General features: G+C 39.4%; 1 protein-coding gene across 3 annotated transcripts in view; it reads right to left on the reverse strand.

The window, feature by feature from the left end:
• Window positions 1–17,915, reverse strand: part of LOC147180940 (receptor-type tyrosine-protein phosphatase F-like) — a 255,476-nt gene extending 237,561 nt beyond the window's left edge. For 2 of the 3 annotated variants that reach the window (XM_086075071.1, XM_086075061.1), the window contains exon 1: window positions 17,459–17,914. The gene's annotated coding sequence lies outside the window, so the exon portion shown is untranslated. Of the gene's footprint in view, window positions 1–17,458 lie in introns of all 3 variants that reach the window. The other variant, XM_086074986.1, reaches the window with a different exon arrangement.
• Between the last annotated feature and the right edge of the window lie 8,685 nt (window positions 17,916–26,600).

The following is a 26,600-nucleotide window of genomic DNA, read 5'->3' on the forward strand; positions in this document are numbered from 1 at the left end:
CCTCGATCTAAGATGCACATTGTTACACAATTACCTCTTTAAGAGACTCCAAACCAAGTGCTTCTCCACTCGAGTTGAAAACAACCATCCTTTAAAAGCATTACAGGTTTGACTGCCGTGCGAGTAAAATTGGGCATTTTACTTCAAAGTTCACGCTCAATACACTACAAGGGGTTTTTGCAGTTAATTAAGTACTCCACAGGATAAAGTATGTCTGTAGTTTGTAAATGAATTAATCCCATCACTCTTTGGAATACTGCAAACAACATCGACTCGGGATGTTTGTTCCCAGTGAGACAAAAATGTCATTCCGCTTTAATGCTTCCATCCCGTTCCTATAATAGGAATGTCATGAATAAATGTCTCTCAATAAAATGAAGCCGGGTACCTGCACACGTACTCAAATCAAATTTCATGCTTTTTAAATCCCAGCCTTGAAAATCGAGAGCCCATGTTCAAAGCATGAAAGTGCACATTAGCACGGCAGGGAGATATGTTTGACACCAATCACCATATTTATGAGTACGTCTACATTTAAGTGCAAGGGAATGTAGTATGAGTACGACACTGAGGAAAGGCCGATGGAATTTAATGAGAAAAATAGTTTCATACGTGTAATTAAGGCAGAAACTTTTGACTTATGTTTCAGACTGAATAAATTACTATATCAAATATGAAATAAACAGTGTTTTGGTGATTTTAACTATTATTGAATTGTTGAATGAGTAGCAATTTGAAAGCTTGACTTGGAAACTAGGTAGCGACATGAAAGGGTTCAAATCTAAAATATAATTAACACACAGTTTCTGTTGACATACTGTACATACCATTATCAAAGATGAATAGCAGCACATGGGTATCATTTTTGGAGCAAGAACCCTTTGCAGATAAGGAAAAAAAGGAGTGAAATGTTGCTACTGGTGATCAAATTGAATCTGAGCATCAAAGATTTGGTTAGTATGTGAGATCAAAAGTAGAATTTTCAATGGTTTTCAATTGGACATTTTCAGCAAATTTGTCAACTATTCATTCAACTCATTGACTGATTGTCACAAAATATCACACTCCCTCGGATCTCCTAATATAGTTAAGGCAAAAACATTGACACATGTACAGTAGAATATAATATTCACAGGTATATACTCTCTGTGAAGAAGTCTGGTATAGGTTAATTGTGTCGTTTTCAAGTATGTACTGTACATCAGTATGTATGCATTACACTGCACCAAGGTGGCCAATATGCACACAACATACAGAGAAGCACAGTATGTATGGACTTAAGGCAAAAATGTGACTGTTATAATGTTAACTTTTTAATTCTTCACATTCTATCAAATTCTGTCATTAACGTAGTGTATGATTTTATAAAGTATAATATTATAGAATGCTATTTTTAGAATAATAAAAAAACATACCAAAAATATTTGTTTAGGGGGGCTGGAGCGGATTTCTATTCATTTAACTGGGAAAACTTGAGAATGAGATATAAGTATTTTGAGTAACAAGCGTGGCCACGGAAAGAATTAAAGTCACATCTCAAAGGCACCACTATGAACATATACTGCTTAACCAAAACCAACTGAAAATGTAGGAATATTAAAAGCTACTTATAAAATCATGGATAACAACACACTCCCTCTTAAAATCTGGTCCATTGCTTCGTGTGGCACTATTAAAGTTGCATTGTGGAGTGTCACTTTTTTACTCATGACTGCCACTTCTGGCCTAAACCGTAGCTGCAGCCTTGTGTCAAAGTCGTGCATGGGTACAGGTGGGAGTATGTGCGCTCAAACAAACTCTTCTTTTTTTCAGTTTCTTTGGAGTTTGAGATGTAGATATGGCTGTGCTCGAAGCTGGCCTCTTGTTTTGTTTTTGTTTTTTTATTTGTGCCATAGCTAAACTAAATGTTAGCAAGGACGAGCATGACTTCACACTCCACCACTCTATACCTCCCCACCCACAAGAAACTGTGCACACTGAAGGAAAGATACAAGCTGATAGGCACAGTCAGAGTTAAAATGTCAGAGCTCTTTATACTCATCTGGGCATTGGACGGAGAAAAAGCTTTAATATTAAGATTTTATACTCCACAATGCATCTTTAAGCTGCATCCAGTAACCACAACAACTTATCAGCTTTGGCTGTCGATGCCATGATATGCAGTCGTGGCCTTTTAATTATCCTTTTTCAACGTATCCTATTTTCAGCCCAGCATGAGTCTATGCCCTTATTTTAGTGTTTTGCTTTGTTGTTCTTAGCTCTGTATTGTTTTTAATTGTCGTATGCCTAATTTTTTAAATGCATATTGTTCATGAATGCACAGCGCTTTGTTTCAGTGTTCTATAAAACTGAGTTGAGTTTCAAAATGTACATAATACACACACAGCTCAAGAAACTAATTCATGACAATCCTCCGCAAATGATGAAAATACAACAGACATAAAAATGCACTATAAATTCAATTTATCTTCGAAAGAGCTAAGCGTGTTTGCCCAAACTGCCCTGTAACCTCACGCTGCGATATTCCATTAACTTTCCACGCGCAGTCAGGTACGTTTCCACTGTATTTCAGCTCCACACTTCTTTTGTCACCTTGAAATGTACTTATCATAAGGAATATGCTGGTAATGTGCGACGGAGTGCGGGACCGTCATTTATAATACGGAAGGCGGTATTTAGCCAGAAAGTCAACGTGCGGCCACTCCATTCAAAGCCAGTTCATTTGATGTCTTTCTGCTTATTACTTTATGTTGCACAGCGATAAGAATGGAACGTTATAAAGCCAGGTCACTGACGTGTAAAGTATTGCGGATTTCAGCCTTATCACAACGGCAATGATTCATTCCTGTATTGGAAAACAAGGTCGTCTTACAGCCTATAACAACTTTCACTTTTCAAAGATATTTCAAACTTGTGTAGTAAATAGAGTACAAATGTACTAGAGTGCAGACATCCTCCCAAAGGTCAAACAAAAACCTGCTCAAAACATGGAAACACTAATTGAGAATATTCAGTGAAAGATCCTATCATCCAATCTGCGTCCTTAATTGTAAGATTTCCTCATGGTAACACATTTGTCCAGATATGCAATGAACATTGAATGGTTACTTCCTTGGCAAACACCAGTAGAAGGGATGCTCCGATCGATCGGCCACCGATCATGATCGGCCAATAATCATGAAAAAGTACGTGATCGGAATATATGATCAAAGCCTTTCATTCCCGATCAAAAATCCAATCATTCGCAGGTCATGCTTTGCAGCCTGCGTGGCTTGAGAGACCAGACTCGGGGCAATTGCGGTAATTCTTCTTCCGTCCTCCTCCCCCTTCGCTTCACACAGCTGGCGGCCCGCAGCCTTGTACGCACGCGGCAACACAGAGATAAACATGTCGTTGGCTCGAGAGCGATGAATTCACACTGACTACGGTTGCCGTACGGACTGCAATTCACACCGAGTGTGTTGCCAGAGCTGTACGTGTCCGGAAATCTGCACCCGTGAGACCACAAGATTACCCGGGGTTCACGCTGGACAGTTGAGTTGCCGTAATAACAACCTTGTATATAGAGCGCTACTGGTAAACAATAGCCATGCTTGTCTGTCGTCACATAGATATGCTTTTTGGACATTATTTTTGGGACTTCTACCATGGGTAAGTACGTTTTGTGCTTAAATAGTGTTATTTTGTCATTTTTTATTTATTTTGAGCTTGTCTTTTGTCATGTCAAGCTATGTAGTTAGCTAGCTCCTGTCCTAACAAAAACAAGTTCGCAAACGGTTTTATTTTGAAATACACCGGAGCTACCTTCATGCCGACACCTGAGTTCCTGTCCGGCTTGTGTCTTAAGACACACACACATTGATAAATGCGCAATATCATTTGTCTATGCACAAGAGACTAATCCAAGTTACCGGGTATTGACAATTTAGGAACTTGTTAAATAGTTTATTTGAATGAAGCCTGCATCAGATTTTTTTTTTTTTACCTTACTATATTGTGAATCATCAATGCTTATGTGGCACAGTTGAGACCGCTGATTATTTTAAGCTGTTAAAGATTGTGTTACTGAATGCTGGTAAATGTAAGTTTTTCTGTTTTTTTTTTGACTGAATACTGTAGTTGATGCATTGCCAGCAAGTGTTTTGTAGTAATTCTCTTGAATAAGTAAATATTGTTTTTGTTTAAAATTAAGGTGATTATATGGTGGTTAGCAGATAATATAGCCAATGGCACTCACTCACCATAAACAAAAAAAAAAAAAAAAAATACAGATTAAGTGATCGTAATCGGTATCGGATGATCTTACTCACAGATAATCGGTATCAGTATCTGCAGCATAAAACCCTGATCGAAGCATCCTTAACAGATAGCTCAGAGCTTAGAGCAACCGTGAGAACAGCTACCTCTAAATAGAGTATCCTCTAATTGGGTCACAGAATGATTGAATTACACAACTTTATGAGAGTCACTTGTCTTCACTTGTGTCATTCGAAGACTTTTAAGTGAATCATGCATGAGAAACATCTCAACAAGCAGTAAAGGATTTCTACGTGGTCCTATTGGAATCACTGCATTTATTATCATTCGTCCTACGAATTAATCTCTTTTTGGGAAACCTCAACATGCTGAACACAAACACATTTTTTGCTAATGTACGTATCATGGTGAAAATGTGTCTATATTAGAGATGCCAAAAATGAGGCCCCATCGCAAAAGCCAATTAGTAACATCACCTGTAAAGTTAGAAAAACCTAGCCCCCGATACCAGTTTTAGAGATCAACAAGAAATCTGTGGGCATGTCCATCGTAAGAGGATGCACAAAAAAGTCCCAAGGACCCATGCCTAAAACTGCAAAGTAAGTCAACAGTTTTGTTTTGAAACAGCTAAGGAATTTGTCGAAATGAGCTCCAATCAGAAGCAGGTATCCTAGCTAGCCCATGAGCCTTGCTACATTGCAAAACTTTTTGTCCACCCTTACGTCATCTAATTTTGGGTTCCTCATTTGGTTTTATATCGTAGTCCCTATGACAGCTGGTATTTATAGTTATCTGGGTTTTTATTCTGTGTCTTATCGTGTCACTTTGTTCTGTCAATGCACTGTTAAATGTGTTTGTTTGTTTTTTTACTGTATCTGAATATAGCTATTATTAGTAGTATCATGATTATTTGGTATCATTAATAATGATCATAACAATATTATTATCATTACTACTATTATTGTTAATAATGTGGCTGGATGACTGAGAACTTTACTGTACTTTATACAGTGTTCTATCACTACTTCACGGTTTGGTTATTGCTGATTCACTCTATCACGGATTTTGATTTGTGACCATAACTTCTTTGATTGCTGTTTTATTTTGAGGGTTGTCTTGCTATTTTTTTTCCTTCTAAGTCGGACAAATAAAGAAATGTTAATATGGGTATATTTTTAAGGGAAATTGGTTTTACCCAAAAAATTAGAACATGAACATTAGAGTCGCGTACTCTGAGAATGTGTGCATTCAGGAGATGCAGAGCGCGGCGTTCCATTGTAATTAATTTCCAAACACAGCCTTTGTTCTAAACAGCAGCTCGTGCTTTAACTGTTTCCATCTGTATGTAATGGTCACCCCAAAGCGAAAGTTAGTTGCAGTGACTACTTCCAGCAGAAGCGCTTCTACTTCGTTATCTTTCAAAGAGGAGCGAAGAGAGAAGAAGAAGATGACAACAAAGAAGAAGAAGCAACGGGAGTCATAGTAACTAACTTTCTTTTGGCACACCAACAAGGATCTAAAAGGCTCATTAATCCACCAGTATTGTAACTTTGGCCACAATGCAATGTAGCATTCTAGATAAGGTAAACTGCATTAAGACAAACTATAACTATAACAAAAACTTCAACATAATTGTTAGCCAACGTTTCGGCCTCTAATTTGCGGAAATTCACCTATCGTGGGCGTCTTGGAACGTATCACCCGCGAAACGTGAGGGAACACTGTATTTTGTAGTCTAATGATAACCCTGTACAGTATGTCACATTTCCGATTCTTACTCAGCTCAACTTTATTAAGCAATTTGTTTAACAAAGCACACCACAGACAACTATTGTTAGACAGCTTAAGCTCCAGAAATGTAAATCTATCTATCAGCAGTCACTATACGGTTAATGTATTTAAAGCTTAAGCCGACTAATAGTGTCTGCGTGCGAGGTCGTGTGAAAGTAATTATGGCTTTCGATGACGAATGGATACTTGGGAGATGCAATATCCCTTTTATGGTCCTGTTGTTGTCACGCATCGTCATAATTCAAAGGCTAATGGCTAATTTATCCGCTTAATTTTGACCTACGTTAAACAATCAGACTTGGTTCAGTGAAAATGTTTTCAAATTTATTGTTGATCATCTGCTGAAAATATCATTCAAGGTTAACGGTTGTTGGTTTATCAAGAGAAAATAATGGTGATTGGCTTTGAGCCTCACCGTGCTGCGAGTCAAAGTGAATGGTGACAGTGTGGTCTGAAGCCGTGTTTTACGGACAATGTCGGCAGTCAATGGAGATACTGTAAAAAACAAGGCTTACAAGATTGTCATTGTACAGCGACAGTATGGGTGAACTGCATGTAAACGGGGTGAGATTGGAATAAACAAGCCTGTCTTTATCGATGTGATGCATTGCCTGACCATGAGCTGCCGTGTGACATGATGCGAGGCTGTCAGCGCTAATGATCTCTGACGGCATTACAGCGCTGTCAGGAGGACACAGTCGGCACTCAAAGCCAAGGCCCCCGGTTGCGAGGAAGCTGTCATCTCCCTTCCTCGCCGCCAAACGCTCCCACTCTTTTAAAATCCTTTTCATCTGCTGCATCAGCGGGAGCCACCATAGACTGCAAGGCGTGCACTTTTCCACCGTCAGCTACGCCGCTATTGGGCATTCAACAACACAAAATGTTCCTGCTCGTATGCCAAATAGTGATAATCAGGCGGCCTGTTGCCAAGTGTGACAAGGCGACGTTCACTTCAGCTGTCTGTCAGTGAGTCCTGACAAAGTTCCTTCATACTTCAAACTAATTCTTCTCTGCCAGCGTGATTTGCACACTTGACAGAGCACTACAATATGAGCCTCTCATTATCTATCTACTTGATATTCTAGCCCTAACTGGAAACAGTGAGGACACGGGATGGAAGATTTTTGTGTACGTGTGCGTGCGTTCGCGTGTGCAATTTATTGGTTATTAGGGGTGTAACAGTACGCTAAAAAAACACGGTCCATGGTTTTTAAGGTTAATGATCGGTTCACTGACATACAGGTAAAGTAAGGGAACAAAATACAATTCATTCATTTAGACAGAAATGTGCCATTTACAGGCTTTAAAATGAAACATGCAAAATTCAAGTACTGTGTAGTACATTTTTCACACACAAAAGATTCCCAATAAGAGAAGATAATGCATACAATAAAAAAAATACCTGTATATATTATTTTATTTTTAGGAAAGTGAAACATATTTTTTCTTTCTTGCTCCACTGATATCCACATTGGGATGATGATGTTTCAAATGAGTGATGTTTGATGCACTGCCAAAAGCATAGTGCTATCCATCACATCCGCTAGTGAGAGCCTCAGCTGCACTGAGTCAGCCACTCTTCCTGTTTCCTAATACCTACTAGTTCCATGTGGAAACTACCAAATGCTCCATACTGAAAATTTGACTGCGAATACATGTACCTTTACACCCCAACTGTTGGTAATCTTGAAGCAGCGGAGACAAAATGGAGTGTACTACTGAGATGCAACTAGTCAACTGTACAATACAAAATTAAGTTAGCCATAATAACTGAGTCATCAATCAACTATTAGTTTACACTGTTACAAGATTTGCTTAATTTAGGGGCACGTCCAGGATCATTATGATTTTTGTCTTCATATAAAGTAATATCATTAATCAAGTGATATGTCATGCTATCAGTAGTGTGTATCAAACTGGTGGATTTTTCAATAATCAGTACCTAAGAACGAGACTAGAGATAGACTGATATGTTTTTTTTAGGGCCGTTGCCGATTATTAGTAGTCAATGAGGCTAATAACCGATATTTGGAGCCGATATTTTTCCTATTCTTTGTTGTAATGTCTTTTCTACAGTAAATATCTATTTTTCCAAAATTCAAAAATACCTGAAATCTTAAACTTTCACATTTCTTTGGTTTGATGTCAAACTAAAACAAAAGGTTCAGAAGGTTCCCAGGGTCAGCAGCATCTCTTATAAAGTTAACTGAAATAAAAAATAAAAATAAAAGGTCCCTGAGATTAAAATGTTTTTTTAGATTTACCTTATACCGATACCGATATTTGTCAAAATGCCCATTATCGGCGCCGGTAATCCCCTGGCCGATTATCGGTCTATCCCTAAACTAGACCCCAGTTTCGAAAAGTTTGGTGACCCCTGCAGTAAAGTACAGTAATTTCTGGACTATAAGACGCTATTTTTTTCACTTGCATCCGGCCCTGCGATTACAAAGGTGCAGTTTATCCATCAGATCACAATGGAGCGCACTATAAAGGAAGCGCAAGAGCGTCAGGCAGAGCAAAACAAACCAAGTGAGCCTAAATACAGCAGGAGAGACAGCGGGAACCCGGTGCGGTAACATTAAAACACCTGCAGCTTACAGTCAGGTGCGGCTTAAATGTGTAACAAACTCGAGTATTCCCCAAATTTAGCTAGCACGGCTTATAGTCAGGTGCGCCTTGTAGTCCAGAAATTACTGTAACTTTGCTGTGAGAAGTTGTTGTTGCTCAAAACGTTCCATAGCTGATGCCATGTTTGAATTCTTTAGACAGCAAACCAGCAGAACCTAGCATATGCCTCAAGTCACGTTTAATCAACAATTAATTCCACACAATTGACCAAATCCTTAACAATCAATTAATCGATTATCATGCCCCCTAGCAGCGACAAAACATCAAATTCCACAATATCTGCAAAACCCTTTATCTCTGAGTCGGAGATTCTATGACTGTGACGCTACAAATGTAGCCACAGTCATTATGGCCGTTTGGGGGTCATTTTAAATGTCAGAAAGCTGTGAGTGATGAAGGGAGACGCCGGAAAGAAGTGTCTGGATGCATTGATTTGCTATGCGGTGCGGCTAATGTAGCGTGCTGCTAATGAAAATGGAGAATCCGCGGCTGAGCTCAGTGTGACAATCGGCTCATTGCTCATCGCAGACAACGTTTAATCTGCATCGCTTGTGTCTGTGTGTGCGTGCGTGTGTGTCACATTTGCACTTGCATATTTGATGAAGGCTGCGCGCGTGACATTTAAGTCGGCCTGATAAAGACAGCGGACTGTTTGACCTTATGTGGTATTCATCACCTGTCCAGGTAGAGTCTGTCTGTTTGCGCGCAAATCTAATCATGCGCTAACTTGAGCCGCTGGACAAGGATCAAAACAAAACCAAAGAGGCCAGCATCTGTATGAAAAATGAGTGCGCCCAGTTGCTGACTTAGCAATTATTGAGGACACGAGAATGTTTGGCCTTTAATGAGTCATAAAAATCTCAGTTAAGCATTACTGTGCATCATCATTATTTCATTCCGTAATCATTATTTTACGCGGCTGGCAGAGAAGCAAGTCTCATGATCGACTTAAATCCAACCCTCCACTTTCAAAAAAAAAAAAAAAAAAGCTATGAACATAGCGTGTTATGTCTCATCTGAAGCGGCTTCTTTGCGGGACGCCGCAAAACAACAGCATCTACCCTTTTATAGAATGCAGCGAAAACAAGCAATTATGCCGCCGTGTCAAAAACAAGCAGGATCGCTTGAGCTGAACAAGCACACCGACGTAATGTTCAAATGGCATCGTGTAAATCGCCGCGCAAATAGTTCGGATTTGGGCGCCTTTATTACCTCAAGCAAGCGGAGCTGGAGGCTGTTTCAAGTGAAGTTTCAAGTTTCTTGGCTCAACACACTTGAGCTTTTATGCTATCGCTAATTCGATCATGGCCTGCTGGCATGTTTAAAAAAAAAAAAATGCCAATGCAACACAGTCATCATCACTCACGACAGACTGACCTTTAAAGAGGAAGTCAACCCAACAAATATTTTGGGACAATAATATGTTCTTTGCAGCCCCACTAGTCTAAATATGGTATTCTGGTTAATATTGCATTAATGGGATATGAGTTAAGCAGCAAAATCCAGCCATTTTTATCCATCTCAGGGAGCGTCTATTTTGCCTCTTGCTGTCGATTGAAGATGACATCAATGTTTCTCAGGTCTCCAGTAACAACCAATCACAGCGTGTAATGCGCGGTAGCCGATTGGCGCAGCGGGACAGTAAAAAAAACAAGAGAGAGCAACTGGAAATCTACAGGTTCACTTTTATTAAGAAGAAACAAAAAAACTGGGCTAGGAGTGGGCTAGACGCCACCGTGCGTTACAATTATCGTGCACCCCCCAGCGTCAAAAACATTCACTGCCCAAAAACGAAAAAGAACATGCCCACAAAAACAAAGAGGCGCCACCCTGCGGATTGTTACAAGCGGAGCTTCAGAAAACAGATGAGCTGTGATTGGTCGTTGCCTGAGCCCTGAACATTGATGTCATTTTCAGTCGAGGGATAAAAACAGCTGGATTTTGCTTCTTAACTCGTATTCCACAAATGTAATATTAATCAAAATGTCATGTTCAAACTAGTGAGGTCACATATAACATATTATTGTCAATAAATGTTTACGGTTGACTTCCACTTTAATCCGTAATTTCCTGTTGATGTGTCATCACCCCAAGTTTTCAAATAATAGTGGTTTCAATTTCATGCCAAAAAAAAAACAAACAAACATGGAAACTATATAAATAGTGACCAAAACAGGCTAAGATAGACCAACTTCAAGCAACAATGCCTTTTACAGTCTACTGGCCTGCCATTGACTTCATTTTCAAATGTTAAATGTTTTCAGGCTCACAAAATACTGATGGCTACATTGTTTACGTGTTGTCCGTCACTCCAGTTTTCACGCCTCGGTTTTTAAATGTTAGCGTGCTTCAAGCCTGTTGTCATTTAAATAAAATGGCCAGAGTGACACCACCATCATCTGTTTCCAGAATAACAGACTTACAAACTTTAAGTATTAGTGGACGTGTTCTTTGTGGAATTTTCTAAAAAATGTGGAAAGAGTGCTTAGTACAAACGACGCTAAACTCTTCCATAACAAATTAATTAACAAAACTTCAATTGATTTCTGAAGCACATGACATAATCTACTGACTTCACTACCGTTCTCACAAATAATGTTTCATTTGTGCAATTTAAGTCACGATTTTAGGACATTTGACATAGTTTGAAATGCCATGGTAATTCCTATGCATCGACTTGGAGAACCACTTGGAATTTCAGCCTGTACAAGCTTCTTCTTGGACATTTTTAACTGAAACCTTTCAGCCAATCGGAGTAAGTGTTCTCCGAGTTGTAGAAGAAACGAATGGCTCGAGGAGATATGTTAAGAAATAATTAAGTTAAACTGTGTTAGTGTGCTTGTCTAATTTGAAGGTATTTGAAGGATTTTGTTTAAACTAGATTTTCCATAGGCAATATCCCACAAAAACGCTCCCCCTAAAAGCCTTCTTTTTTTTTCCAAACAAAAATAACTTAATATCTCCGACAAATGTTTGCGTTTTCAAGACACCAAAAGCGTTGTCACTAATTAAAAAGAAGGCCAAAATGTTCACGACATTCTTGGCTAAAGCTGCTCACACTTATTCCATCAAAGCATACTTGCATACTGTTGCTTTGGTTATTTATTTATAATTAAGGCAGTTAGAAAAAACAAAAAAAAAACAAGAGTCAGCAAGTTCAGGGAAGCCTTGCTCGGCACGAGGTTAATACCTCTCATATTATTGCTGAAATGACTCACCCATTTCCTAATCCTCTATGACATATGGATCATCAACACATTAATTCATAAATGATTGGATTTTGCAGACAATTTGTTAGAGTCGCTAACAAACTTGATTACAAGTGGAACAAAGGTCCACTGTTCCCGGATTCATCATCAAGTAGAAGTGTTAGTTTGGTGCTGGAGAGAAAGCAAAGTATTCCAACGGCACTCGTTAATATCTAGTTTTTCTTCAAACCGCTTCCTCCATATGCCTAATAGCCACCTCGCAGACGGACAACTCTTCTTTAATGAGAAACAGACAGAATTGATTAACACTTAACCTCTCAATGTCGTCCACACTCCCCTCCTCACTCAGCAAAAACAACACACGGTCTGCAGTCAGGCTTGGAGAAAAAACATGTCTCTCACAAGAAGACACTGTCTGTTTCCACTTTTTGACCCATTGCAGGGCGCCCTATAAAAAAAACCCTGGTGTAAATGGTTTTTGTAATGCCACCAGTGGAGTCTCAAGTAGGAGAGCTGGTTTCAATCAGCAGTCAAATTGCTCCTACATTACCCTCGACAAGAGCAGTAAATCACTTTGCCTCCATGCTGCTGACGTTAAGGAGCAAGCATTGTTAAAAACCCACGAGCATGCTACTAAAGAGCACCCTCTCCCTATATGGGGATGCTAAACAGGACAATAGCTGGCGGCCCTATAGATGCAACATAATCTGATGTCTAAGCAGAAAATCACAATATTTTATGGAGTAATCTACAAGGGCCGGAATCACAAGCCCGCAGCAAGTGGACTCAACTACAGCTTATAGCCAGGCTTGATTACTTGTTCTGCTGCAAAGCATCATCGGCTTCATACCCTGTTTGAACCAGCTGCTCAAGTTAAAAAGAGGTCTTGGTTTCTCTGTGCCAACGCCCAGAAGGTAGCCCAGCGAATCCCCTATAAACCCCCAAGAAAAAGTCGCTGATCCCACCCACCACAAACTGCAGGCAAAACCTCTCATTAAAGAGAGCTGGGGGCCTTGAAATTACCAGGAATTTACTAGTAGGAACTGGGAGTTGGTCATGCCTGGCGGTTTCTCACCGTGTGGCCCGCCGGTTAGATGAACTTCATAAATAACATCAACTCGTCCCCACCCCGACCCACACCGGCCTGAAATCGCCAAGCCCGCATGAGGAGGCCAAGCCAGATGCTCTTGCGGGCGGCCCGGCCGAGCCTTCTAGGAAGTACCCTTCGCAAACAGCTCACAAGTGGCATGCGCATATTCAGGTCAACGAGCAACAGATGCGTTTGGGAAGTAACAAGTTCAAAGTCTTTGACTCGCATGTAGACAAAAGGTTAGGCCTGCAACAAAACATGGCTACAATCTAAAGCCTTTCAGTTGGATTCAATTAAGAACCAAAACTATGCAATACAGTTACCGAAATAATTCAAATATTGAAGAGCAGAACTAAATAAAACCGTGATTCTGCAAAATCTTGAATAAAAAAATAATAATCATGGGAGAAGCTAATATTAAATGTAAAAGTATTTGGATAAAGGTGCATGAGGGCTCAGAAAAAGAAATAAAATGTCAAATTATTATTTGGTGTTAAGAGAAAAATGTACACCAGTGGCAATAAAGTATTAAGTATTATGTGAAAAAGTCATATTGTTCCGCAAAAAAACTTTAAATGGATAGCATTTGGATGTTATCAGACTAAAGTCAATAACGTTCTTAAAGACTTATCAAGAAAAGCATGAACTAATTAATTTCTTGTTTAACTTAACATTTAAGTAAAACCAAAAAAGATGCCCAGAAGTCCTCATCTTAACCATTTATTCCATTTTACAACTTTATTCTCGTAATGTTAATATGATTATTCTCGTAATGTAACTATTTTATAGTATGACTTCATTCACATAACGTTGAGTTTACTGTAACGTTTTTTTACTTTATTCTCCTAATGTTAGTTTTTAACTTTTTAAAGTTCTATATTTTAAAATGTAAAATTAAAAATTAAGTTATTTAAAAAAATTACATGAATCAATTCTCATATGTGACCATGTTTTGTGGGGGGAAATGAAATTTAAACTTTTCTCCTATAATATTTAAAAAAATGATTCCTAATAAGCGTCTTTTCAGTATGGCCCAAACCCTCATTTTGTGATCAACAATATATGTTGTTGAAAAAACATTACATCTCTAATCTAAATAGGGCTGTCACTATTAAATATTTTTAAATATTACATTGATTATTTCATCGATCAATGGAATCAAATAAAATTAAATTAAATTTTGTATGAAAGTGTAGTACAAATGTTTTTCTCCTGATTACTGTCTTTATTGTTTAGTGATTTAAAAAAAACTAAACAGTTATAAGCAATATCGCATGAGATAGATTGGTGTTGTACAAAGTACTCACCAACCTGTTCGAAACTGATTCAGTTGCTGTTTCGGTGATTGCTTTCCAAAGTAAACGAAGATATTTGCAAATGTCTTATTTTGATCAAACACAAAAGACAATCGACTTCCATTATAGATATCAAGAGGATTTGGGCAATTTTAAGATGAACATTCCCTCTAAACAATTACTCAATTATTGTCAATTAATTTGATAATCCATTGTTGATAAATGTTAAAAACACTATTAAATACATCGGCAAAAAAATAAAGTGGCCAATTATGTACTGTAAATGTATATTTGCTCAAAATTCACCCGTTTCCCTTTTGATTGGTTAGCCACAACAACCATTGATTCGTGCATTCAGCAAGTACCCCGCAGGCTTCCAAGCAAACAAGTAACCTCCTGATTCCTGGACAGCTACTCTTCATCTTGAGCCGCGACGCCTACATTTAGCCATTACTAACTATTAGCAGCCCACAAACAGTCTGCATAAACACACCGTGCTACAATAAAAAAAGCAAAGCGATCAAGAGGGGGGAAAAATCTAATTGCTGCGGCACAATGCACTGGAGGATTACATCGTGAAATATCTGGCCACCGTACAACAACATCCAAATAGCACCAGCTGCCCGCAGAATGTTTTACAGTAGACTGAGGCCTCATATGGCCCTTGTAATGTAGTCAGCAGAACACAGCGGTAGGACAGCTTGATAACAAAGTGCCATGAATGTCAATGACAATGCACCATTTCGCATTTTGTCTCGTAAGAACTCAAGGTTAAGCAGAGCACACTGAGTAAAACTGTTTTTCAAATCCAAGATCCTGCAGTGTGTTCCAAACTGGTATCAAAACAATTCAAGAAGAAAGCGTATCAGCCGACAAAGGGCTCTGAATGCTAATGCTAAAAACAATGCTAACAGAAAAAGAAATGTATTTATTAAAACGGAAAACAAGCCTTTATCTGATCCTCTATTATGTGTATATTTAACACAAGTCGGGAAACAAAATACAACCCTAATTTGTTTACCTCGGCCTTACACTGCCTTGACAAGTTGTTCTTCTACTGTTAAATGTTCTTCTTCTACGCTGCTAAAGAAGAAGCGTCAAAAGAAGAGTTTATTCCGGGTGAAGGCAAAACAAGCTCAAAGGTCATATTTTGTTTCCGACTTGTGTAAAACAAACACATAATGGAAGGTCAATTAAAGGCTGGTTTCCCGTTCTTCAATTTCCAATTTTAAACAAGAAACGGGAGACGCTCCGTTCCCGTTCAATGGAAGCAGCAGCACTGCCTCCTTGTGGACGGAGGAGGAACGGGTCTTTAGATGCGTGAATATTTGGGGACCTGTGTGTGTTGTGAATATCTTGAAACATTGTGATGCTTCAAAAATGCACGTGCCCGCCGATCCACAAACACACATTCGACAACTCACAAGCAGAATTGAACTTTTCTAAATGGTAAGTCGTAATAAATGCGCGTGAAAATCGCGGATATATTTGTGAAGCTGAAAAACGTGACAATCGTGAATATGTTTGTGGATTCGAAAAACGTGAAAATCACGGATATATTTATGGATCTAAAAAACATGAAAATCACGGCTTTATTTGTGTGAATAATTTTGACAAATCTCACTATACTTTAGAAGGAGCAATTTGTATGTCATATTAGGGAGCCGTATAAGGTGCCAACATGCGTTTTTTTTTTTTTACGTTGCTATGTGTTAGTTAGATGGCACAGAAAGAAAGTGCAAGTATTATTTGCGAATGGTGAAGGGCAAATAGATGGGGGTTCACTGTAAAATTGTGTATTGTTGAAAGCTTGTATCAGGAGATTGCTGCTTTTGCTTGGGAGGTACGCCTTCCCCATAATGACTAAATGCTGTGCACCTTTTGGTGAACGTTGGTTCTTTTTCACTTATTAGTATTAGTAGTAGTAGTAATAGTAATGGTAGTAGGAGTAGTAATTTGTATCCACATTTGGAAGAGGCCGAATATATCCAATTCCTCAGGTTTCTTTTTCTCTTTACGCTAGCTACACCATGATGCATATACGAATTGTGGCACTTGAGCAAAGAAGTCGGAAATTGTGTCACTTGAACCATAGAGTGTGAATCCTGCCTCAAGTGGATGGAGAAAGAAAAAAACAGCGACACGCCGGGGAGATTCTAAAATCACACCCGATGCGCTTTGCGGAGAGTGGTCACCCATTTGAAACGGGTTTAATTCTCACAGCCCAGCTTTCAGAATCCCACACATGCAGCCGAGGCCTTATGTTTTTTTTTCTTTTTAGACGCATCTGATGCAATTTTGAGAAACTGCAAAGATACACTCTCCTCTTTTGATGTCTGCATTGTGTTGGAGACCATCTGAGTTTCGGCCATGGGGATTATTCTGCATGCAACCTGCAAGATTGCCACGCAGGACACCGCGGGCATCGCTCTAAAACCTTCCCGTGCATGGAAAAACACCCCCTTCCGCCTCCTCCTCCTCCTCCTCCATCCCCTTCTTCTTTTCCCAGATTGGATCCAGCCTTGAGGAGCGCTGCGGGCTATCACCACTGAGCTTCTATCGATGCATCAGCACAATTAAAAAAACAAGAGGAGGAATTGTGGCAGTGATTGACAGGTGTCAGCAACACATCCACCACAGCTTCTTCTTGTGGCTTGTGACGTCACGGCTGCGGTCATGCACACGCGCACACACAAAACACGTACACACTTATGACACTAAACGAAGGCATTTTTGAAAACATTGGCCCTTCCGTCGTTAACCCGCCACTGCGGCTTCGCACGCACGCGCGCGAGCACAGCACACACACACACACACGCACACACACACACACACACATACATACATACATATATATATATATATGATTTTTTTTCCCGCCCTAGTATCACGGCGGAGTTGTCGAAACTCACCCAGAGGGCATAATTTAATCCCATAATGACACGAAGTGAGTTGAAAGTTAGCTAAATTAGCCCGACCACAGAAGCACCAAAAGCCTGGGCTACCGTTTCGGTCGGTCGGTCAACGCTTGGGCTGACCTTCGCGAAATGTTACACCCCCCAAAAGCCTCTCTCCCTACCCCCAAACTGTTCCGTGACACCCCCGAAACCAAACCCAAAGCTCACACAGCAACAACCGCCAGCACAAGTTAAGTTGAAGGAGCAAACTGGTCGCCGAGCACTTACGGAATCTCCTCGTTGTCGCCGCCGGCGTTGGCATGTCTTCTCCCCAACACTACCACCTCTACCGTTCCGCGTCTTCCACTTCGTAGCCAGTCGGGGAAAATCCACGTCACGGGCACTCAAATGGAAAGAGTAAAAGAAGTCCAAGAGGGTTGCGATGAAAAGAGATCATGTAAGAAGGGGGGAAAGAAGAAACACAAGGTCCTATCCCGACCGGGTCGTGGAGACAAGTGAGCGGATCTATCGGTGGCCGTGTGCGCATGGGCACAAAAATCACCCCCCACTAAAAAAAACAACAACACAAAAGTATGCTTATCTTATTCCTCGAGTGGATATACAATACATATGCACCCGCTTCCCCCAGTGAAGCAGCCAGGGTGAAGCGAGGGTGCGAATCGAATGCGTCTCTCAGCCTCCCTACTCAGTCACGCTTCTTCTCGCCGCCTCGGAGGAGAGACGACTCGCTCCGGTCGGTCGACCGGCTGGAGCTTCGGATCCACTCGGCAATCTTCGGCGCCCTCTCGCCAACTCCTGGAAAAATAACACTGCTCACTGTTGCTAAACGCACTGCTGCTTGTGGTATACTACGACAAAATGAATGATTCATTCATCAATTAACTTGTAATATTAAAAACATACATGAATTCTGATGGCACAGATTTAAATACAAAAAGAAAAATTGCATTCGGCATAGGTCAGCATCTTTCTGCAACATTGTAATTAATTAAGTCGACCCATTAAGTGTTAAACACTCTATGTATATAGATAGATAGATATAGATATATAGATATATATTAATAATTGATGATGCATTATATTTAGATGTGTCTTTCCTGACACTCAAGGACACCGTACAATATGTTGCAAAAGATTAGATTTAAAATAAATTTTAAAAATGTAAAAAATATTTTATGATTGGCACAGTTGGATTGGTATAAAAAGTCTTCACCTCCCTGTTGAAATGCAAGGTCTTCAGGCGCGCACATACAAATTTGGACATGGTTCTAGAGGTTGTTGTTTGGTACTAATTTTTTTCCTGACCCACCGACTTAAGGCTCATGGATGAACTAAAAGATTTCTAGCCAGAGGCGATTCTAGGATCAGAGGTTTAAGGGTGCTATAAAGACATTTAGGGGTGCTTGGGTACTACAAAAGGGGGGTATGTGATAGGTAGCTTGTCGTGGTTTGGGGTTACTTCCCACTCCAAATATTGCATGGGAAGTCAGTGAGTAAACCGAATCTAATAAAAGTTATGCAAAGGAGAAAAGGACTTAAAATATAAACATATCCCAACCCTCATTTCTTGAGAAGGGTACTCTTTTTGGTACAACAACTCCTCAACATACGCATTGACAGTATGCATGTTTCTGGAGTAAACCAGCTCCCCACAGTTTACAGTGAAAATTAACAAAAATGGACCTTGGACTTATTTTTGAAATTTTCTTTGAAATGAAACACACATATAAAATATGTTAACAGACATTAACTTAATACAGAATGATTGATTTAAAAAATATATATATATATACTTGTCTGTACCATGTTATACAAAACATACATTACATACACATCAAAAAAGAAATGTGCTTGAATCTACAAAATAATAATAATGCATGTACAAGTCTGTGAATGGGTGAAGTACAGACACGTATAAGACATATGAACAAAACAAATTGACTTTAGCACTGTTTGTGTCCGCTTTTTATTTTTATTTTTACATCTTGTCAAGGTGGGTCAAACCATTTTCAATCAAATGGGGGGTGCACTGTATTTTTGTTGTTTAAATATTACTTTTAAACTCTATGGTTTTATATATATATATTATAGCTAAGTTTCTAGCTTTCACAATTCACAGCGTTACCAGCAGCAATACACATCATCACAAATCATATATAAATAATATGTATCACAAAAAATACTTACGTAGCCTATAGTTAAATAAAAACAGAGAAACACAGGAGTGCAGATAGATGGCATCATCATCACGTTTGTTAAATTTGACATTAAAACATCACATCACACCACATCAATGGTCTTCCGAGAGTACAGCTGTAAAACTCATTGATTTAATTTTGTGCGATTTCTCAATATTCTCCAATACATTTTGACTAGTAGTTACACTAAACTGAATAGTTTAATTACATTTTCATGGTTAAACATGCAGTGGTTCAAATTGCCCACTTAGCTTTCCCAATGTAACAGAAGCATTAAAATGACATTAAAACGTCAAAGAAAGGGGTGTTGTGGATAGGAGTTTAATACAAGATTCATTCAAACATTGCACAATCTGCCCATTATGCCACTTCCCGGCAAATAGAATGCCCTTCCCCAACGCCATCTTTCCCTACTAAAACCCCATTCGTCATCCTTGCTCTCACCTTGTGAAGGCTCAGGGCAACGCTGTAATTTATAATTTATACGTGCAAGCGGGCCAACTTTTTCTTTCCTCTTTCGCTGAAAATTGTTTTTTAAGACAGCACTATTTTCTTACACATCTCGTGCTACTTCAATTGAAGGCCCCCACGATGCTGATAGATGTTTCAATGCTAGCACCATTTTTTTTTCGTTTTACTGTAATCTAACTCTAGTTTGCTTTCCCAGCTTGGTGAAGTTCATTTTAGTGAAGGGTGAACACAACAAACTAGCGAATGTAGAATCACACTGGTCCGAATAGGTCTGTGAAGATGAAGCAGAAAAAGGCCCGTAACACTATTGGAAGTGGTGGAATTTAGCAGCTGACCAGCCAGTCACAGTGAGCTGCTCATTGTAAGGTACAGTACAACTAAAGTGCCCTATTTTCATGCTTAGTGCAAGTCTAGCGCAATGCACAGCCTAACTGTATGCATGGGGGAGTTGTCTTTCTTTTGGTATTTTCCGAGGCGGGCGCAGGTTCGATGGGGGTATTTGCACCGTTATGGGAGGGAACACAGCCGGTTTGTTTTCCAACCTATGGAAGCGGCTCATTCCCTTTAAATTCAGTGCAGAAAGAGGCCTGTATAGGCCGTTTCCCAATATGCGTTCTTGTCCATATTTACGTCCTTGCGATCTTGTGAAACATCATCAGTCGCTGCCCAAGTACTGTTCCAATTGTACGCAAAAAGCCATAAGAGTCGAGAAAGAACAGACGGAATATGTTGTTCTTACTGCGAGCTTCCTGGTTCTGACTCATTACTGTAACTGCGTACCATGTGACTAGATGTTATATAATTATGAGTAATATATTATAGAAATAGGCTATCATTTGAAATTATACATGGGATTTATTCAAATTTAGGATGATATTGAAAAAAAGGTTCTGAAACCAATGTCAGTTGCAGGTTTTGTTTTGAATCTCCTGAAATTGTGGTACATCTATAAAAAGTATCTTTGAATGTGTGTGTGTGTATATATATATATATAGTATTTAATATGTATTAATATATTTACATATAATATTGTAAATTGCAGTTGTTAAACTAAGTTGTGTAAAAAAAAAGGACTAGATTTAATAAAGTTATACTTTACACATTCAATATTTATTATTCTTTAAGCTCATAAAAGGGGAGGAATGCTTTAAATGTGATGCGGGTCGGGGTGGGGTTCAGCAATGCACATGCCATGCCTATATTAAAGAAGAAGATTAAAGAACAAACGTGATGCTCCTCCACTGCCATTCGTTCTTTGAACTACGAAATGCATCTTGGGATATTTTCCCAGCCTAGCCTTCACCAAGAAACAAACGATGCATCCTTGGTTTAAGATAGCAAAAAAGAACGACATCCGGGAATTCCGTGTGGTCTTGGCTTATGCATACTTTTGATTGGAATAGTACTTGGGCCGCCATTGATGACGTCTCACGAAATCACAAGGACGTAAGTAAGGTTTTTAACCGATGTATGTCGTACAAACACGTTTTGAATCATCGAAATAGTCGTACAAATTCATTGAAAGCCAGTCACATGATATAACTGAGATGAATTATGGAAATACGCCAGCGAGATATGCGTGCTTGGGAAGTACGTTCTTGAGACCGAGCTTACCAAGACCCTACTAGTTATGTCACAAGAACATACTCTGTGTTCTTGAAATCGAGAAACTGCAATAGTCTTATCCATGCTTTTATCTCCAGCAGACTCGATTATGTAAGAGTCTTCTGACTGGACTCTCTCAAAAGAACATCAGACAATTGCAGCTCATTCAGAACACTGCAGCTCGGGTTCTTACCAAAACAAAGAGATCAGAACATATCACTCCAGTCCTTATGGGTTTACACTGGCTCCCAGTCAGCTCTAGAATCCATCCATCCATCCATCCATCCATCCATCCCTCCCTCCCTCCCTCCCTCCATCCATCCATCTTCTACCACTTATCCGGGGTCAGGTCGCAGGGGCAGCAGCTTTAGCAGGGATGCCCAGACTTCCCTCTCCCCAGCCGCTTCAACCAGCTTCTCCGGCGGGATCCCAAGGCGTTCCCAGGCCACCCGAGAGACATAGTGTCTCCAGCGTGTCCTGGATCGTCTCCGGGGCCTCCCGCCGGTGAGACATGCCCGGAACACCTCTCCAGAGAGGCGTCCAGGAGGCATCCGAACCTGATGCCCGAGCCACCTCAACTGGCTAGACACTGAGTCCCTCCCAGATGACCGAGCTTCTCACCCTATCTTTAAGGGAGAGCCCGGACACCCTGCGGAGGAAACTGATTTTGGCCGCTTGTATCCGGGATCTTGTTCTTTCGGTCACGACCCACAGCTCGTGACCATGGGTGAGGGTAGGAACGTAGATTGATTGGTAAATTGAGGGCTTTGCCTTTCGACTCAGCTCCTTCTTCACCACAACGGACCGATACAGAGTCCACATCACTGCAGATGCTGCACCGGTCCGCCTGTCGATCTCCCGCTCAGCTGTAGAATAGATTTCAAATTTCTGCTACTGGTCTATAAATCACTGAATAGTTTGAAGAAGAAATGCTGATTGAATACAAGTCCAGCAGGGCTCTGAGATCTGCAAACTTGGGTCAACTAGTGGAATTCGGAGTTCGAAGTAAACATGATGAAGCAGCATTTAGCTGTTATGCTGCACACAAATGGAAAAAGATGTCCACAGAAGTGAAGTCAGCTCCAAGTGTAAATGCTTTTAAATCCAGGTTTAAAATGCTGCTTTTTTCCTATACCTTTGATTAAGGTATTTAAAACATTTTTATATCATGTTTTTTTCCTTTTAATTATTTTTGAAAATTTCTTTACTCTAAATGTTTTCAAAGTTTGCTGTCTTATGTTTTAACATAGTCAATGTATGTTCTTTTAGTAAATTGTGTAAGCTACTTTTGTTTTCTCTGCTTTTCTGTTAATGTTGTTAACTGCTGTGTTTGTTTATGCTTATAGGTGTTGTTTTTCCTTGTGTATGAAACGTGCTATAGAAATAAACTTATCTTGCCTTGCCTTACACGATAGTACAGTAGATGCTTGCGCATCTACAGATCAAATACTCATTTCTCTGAGTCAAAAATGTGAAAAAAAAGGGCTAAGGAAAAATAATAATTGGTATTTTTACAGTGTGCATAAACACGAGCGACATCACACTGCCAGTGCATTTTTTTTCTAAATCAAATAATCTATAAGATATTTATTTTTAAGGGTAATTTTGTAATAAGTTTGAAATTATAGAGTTTGGTATTATTTGCAAATTTTTGCTATTCTCATCAGGACTTGTGAGCAGCAAAGTATCACTGAAATGTTAAATCCAGTCAAACGTGGATAAAAAATAAATAAAAATACAGTTCACTAAGGTACAAAACCACCAGAATCCACAGTTTTGTGGAAATCTGTTAAGTAATTTGTGTGTTATCTTGCTTGCTAACAAAAGTATAAACTGTGATGAAAATACATTTTTTTTTAGAGATGTACTTATGTCAAAATCTCAGGTGTTGTTGCAGTACTGAAACGAACAAAATTTGACGCTATTCCAACCATCAACATGAACTACACAATTGTGCCTTTCACATAGAACTCGATGAATGACAATTCCTTTCACAACCAAGGCAAAAAAGAAAAAGAAAAGGCAAAACATTTGTGTTGTTAATCAAACGTTCATCTCTAAATTATTACGGTTGTATCAGCACCGCAAGTTCTGTGACATCTTCAAGTTACCATCTGGCAAGTAAGCATAGACGTGGCCGATTTGTCCCAACGGTAACTGGGAGGCTCGACCTGGCTTGTAGTGCATGACCATTCAATGATCTCACCATGGAAATGACCCCTCCTCTAATGAGGACCTTGAATGCCTTAAGGATTCTGACAACGCACCGACACCCACGAATTCCTTAACTCCAGCATGGTCAATAATTAACTTGGTGGACTCTCCGCTGTACTGCAGCCCCTTCTCCCCCCATATTAATTTAACGACCTAGCTGTATATCTGTCACTACAATACAGCCACTGAAGCATGTTCCACTTGGCAACATCAGATTTCCTACGCGCATTTCAAGTTCATAAGTCGACCCACAAAACATTTTCCAGAAGCCATGTTGGAAAAGACACAGAGTCTGTCATTTTTTTCTGAAGCAATTTTGTAGCATCACCCGGGATTTTTATTTTTTTAATTCAGACCCCAAAGTCCGTTTCACTAGGAAACCTTAGGATAGGCATATTGATCTTGAGTAGACCCACACAAAATTCTCACCAACCCATGTCTGAACAGACACAGGCAGTCTCCCATATGGGCTTGAAGCAGTCAGGGTTATTTTGATGAAAAATAAGTTTGGTAGCATGTCTTGTACTTTTTGAAAGACCCAGTCCCTGAAACACAACATAAAATCTGGTATAGGCATGTCGACTATGAGAAGTAGACGCACAAAAACGTCCCATGATGCCATGCCAGAAAAGATTTAAGAATTTTGCAATTTTGGTTTTAAGTAGCTATTTTAGTGTTATTTTAATGAAGATGTATGCCTGGTAGCATCCTTCACATTAAAAAAACACTGTAAATGAAAAAAGCCTACCATTGTGACTTATAGCAGCCATTTTGAGGTATTTTGTAGTGAAAATTAATCCTTAACAGCATCCCTGGGATTATTTTTTTTTAAATTCAGCCCCCAAAGACCGTTTCACTTTAAAACATGAAATTTAGAAAGGCATGTCTTGTCTACCATGTGTTAACCCACACAAATATCTCAAACTCAAAACGCTTAGGACAACAGGAAGTCTCTAATTTTGGTTTAAAGCAGCTATTTTAGGGTCATTTTGGTGAAACTGTTTTATTCTAGAATATGAAATTTGGTAGGAATGTCGCTTGTGAGTAAGGCTGCAATTTTGGTGCAAAATTACCATCTTAGTGTCATATTATATCATTAGTGACTTTTCCAGAAGTCATTCAAGGCATAACCTGTACAATGGATTTTGGTTAGTCACTACGTATACTAGACAGATGGCGACACTCAATTGCAATTAATATTAAAAACAATAATACGTTTTAACTTTGGAATGTAATGTGGAGAGTTTGCCAACTCGCCATAAAACATTCATTTTAATTAATTAGAAATGCAAAAATCCAAATAGAGTTGTGCTCCCTGAAAATAGAAGCACCCTGTATAAAATGGCTGTAATTCCTAAACGATGAACAGTATTGTGTTGTGATGTCTCTCAATTGAAATCTCGAGAGAGAAAAAACTTGGTGTCTGTCCAAAAACGTTTGAACCTAATTGTCCATGCACATTCCTAAATGAGTCTCATCTATATAGCGGTTACGGTGAACCCTGCAGTTACTAAAAGGGACTTTATCTCTTCTTAAGTGCACAAATGATAACCTTGGCCAGCACGCAGTGTTCCTTTTAGACAATTAAGGCCATTATTACATTGAGAAGGCAAAGCCATTATGCAGTGTAGGTGCCAAAAAGGAAAAAAAAAAAGTACCCAGAGAAGGTGTTCGGGGCCTTCTGATTGACACAAGCTCTTCTTCAACTTCTCCCTTCATATCACTATATGTAGACAGTGCCAATAACCTTTGACATATGTAGCGCTAACAAACATCTCTTCCTTTTGTTCACTACAGCTTTTGTACTCAAGTCTTGCACTCCCCCTTGGCAAAGCTCATTTACTCGGCTCCTCTCATTTACCACATCGAGGTTGGGGCTACCAAACCGGCTTCCAAGCATAACACCCTGGGAATGAAACTTGGGTCCTTTTTATTGGCTGCCCCTGCTTTATTAATATTTTATTGATCTCTGTGGGGAAATAAGAACGGGAGAAATTAAAGTAAAGAGATTCATTTTGGTCCCGGAGCCCTCTCACTTGATAAGTGATGTCTAGAAAGCTAATTTATTGGGGCCCGCAGTTACTTCGCTCTGCTGCTTCACACGAGATGTAAAAAAATAAAATAAAGATAATTTGTAATACATTCAGTAAGAGTAAACATTTCACATTTTTCAATAAACAAATTGAAATGCAAGTATTTTAGAATTGTTTGTTCCTGAGCACCAACTGGCACGGTTTCATGTTTGTTTGTTTTTCACTAGAAAAGTGAAAAGAAAAGTAAAGAATAACAACAATGTTCCCAAGTTGACAACTGAAATAAATACATGCGCTTGCTTGCTAGTACCGTCCACCCAGCTTCACATCAAAATAAAAGCAAACATTTCAAGGTACAAGCATAGTTGACATTTTATTTTGACTTAATGGTGGCCTGTCAGAGATTGTGGAAGGGTTTGATGTGGCCTGCAGGCTGTACCTTCCTAAGATCTGACATAGAAATAGTTTGCTAACAGTCGTGGCTTATTCTAAAAATAAATATATTTGTGTTTTTAATTAACATTTACAGGTAGCATTGCTAGCATACATGCAAGACTAGATCATCTGAAGCATTGGATTTTTGTCGTAGGTCAACACAATTCAAAATGAGCATGCGAGAGTTGGAACGAGCAAGCAGTGGCCAAAAACAGCGCTCATGTGTGAAACCCGGAAGTCGGAAGTCCCTGGCATCTACCCCATTAGGAGCAAATTATTGCAACAAATGGCTACTGTCATATTAATTTTTTTGTAGGCCTACCTACTACCCCATTAATCCTTCTTTTTTATTTTTATATACATAAAATGGGCAACATTGGGCTAATTTTGCCTTTTGCTTACTTCGCTGTTAGCTAAGTCATACATACATAGCACATTTTGGCACTGCTACGT

Source organism: Leptonotus elevatus, chromosome 1 (assembly GCF_054856555.1).
Source record: "Leptonotus elevatus isolate MCC_2025b chromosome 1, RoL_Lele_1.0, whole genome shotgun sequence".
In the NCBI taxonomy this organism is placed as follows: Eukaryota; Metazoa; Chordata; class Actinopteri; order Syngnathiformes; family Syngnathidae; genus Leptonotus; species Leptonotus elevatus.